We start from the raw sequence: 1,398 nt of genomic DNA, 5'->3' as shown, positions 1-1,398 counted from the left end.
ATTTTTTGTAACGATCATATAGTGAATTTATGTATAAATTATTTAATCTTTATAACATATGATTTATTACATAAATTTTTTTTTCTGTTAATAGGTAAAATAATAAACTTAAGTTATAAGATGTTATTTATATTAAATAACATATGAAATAAATAACTTAAGTCATCATCTAAGATAATAAATATAAAAATAAAAAAGCCTATTAACTTATTTGTATTAAAAAATATATAAATAGTATAAACTGATATTTGTTGATAAAAAAATCATAAAAGTAATTAATTAAGTTAATTATATAATAAAAACTTATAAAATTTATTAAATAATAAAAAATAAGGTTACTATATTTACGTATTACAAAATTTATAAAAAAATTTTGGACAATAAATTAATTCTTAATAAATTATATATTAGCACTATCAAAAAAATAAATAAATTAGATATTATTATTTATGTACCAAAAATTATATATTTATTGATTATTAAGTTATAATGAATTTTTAATTTAATTTTTGGTAATTAAAGTTTAAATGATTAAAATCATTAAATACTGAACATTTTGCACTTAATTAATTTTGATTTTGTTATTAAAATTAAAAAGAGATGAGTTGTTAATCAATTTAAATTCAAATTTATATTTTGAGTGAAAAATAAAAAAATTATTTTAAAATAAAAAATACTTTATACATCATATTATAAAATAGCATGATCATTTATTTTTTAATAAAAATTATTGCTAAATAAAATGGTGTAAAAAATTAAAAAATATATTTATCAATTTAGGTGATAATATATCATTTTTTAATAGAATAAATTATTGAATAATAAAAATTGTTATGGTTTATCTTTAGACAAACTAATACTAAAAGATAGTGTTCGGGTGATGTTGCTAAGGAATATTAACTAATATAATAGCTTTTATAATAACATAAATTTACAAGTTTGAAGACTTACAAATTATGTTACAAAATGTGAATTTTTAATAGGTAAAAATGTTGATCACGTTGCTTTGATTTTACGAATGAATAAGATACTAACAAATGAATTTGTTTTAGATAAATTTTAACAAAGACAAATTTCTATAAATATTACTATCGATGAATAATTGTTCTGCTTTAAAGACAAATACTATTTTTTTCATGGTATTTTTCAACTGGGTAGACCTTAAAGATAAATACTATTTTTTTATGATATTTTCCTACTCGATAGACTAAAACTAATCTACCATGGATTAGAATTCTATTTAAGAGTCTGCCACTATTTAATAGGTTGTTACACACAAGACAGAATTCGAATATCTGATACTTACTTAAACGAACAAGTAAAATAATCACTCAACTTAATCAAATTAGTTGAGAAAAATATTAATTATTTTAATATTTTTAACAATAAAAATCGTTA

Source organism: Arachis duranensis, chromosome 4, assembly GCF_000817695.3.
Source record: "Arachis duranensis cultivar V14167 chromosome 4, aradu.V14167.gnm2.J7QH, whole genome shotgun sequence".
In the NCBI taxonomy this organism is placed as follows: domain Eukaryota; kingdom Viridiplantae; phylum Streptophyta; class Magnoliopsida; order Fabales; family Fabaceae; genus Arachis; species Arachis duranensis.
The sequence above is the reverse complement of the archived record's forward strand: the minus strand, read 5'-3'. Positions refer to the sequence as shown.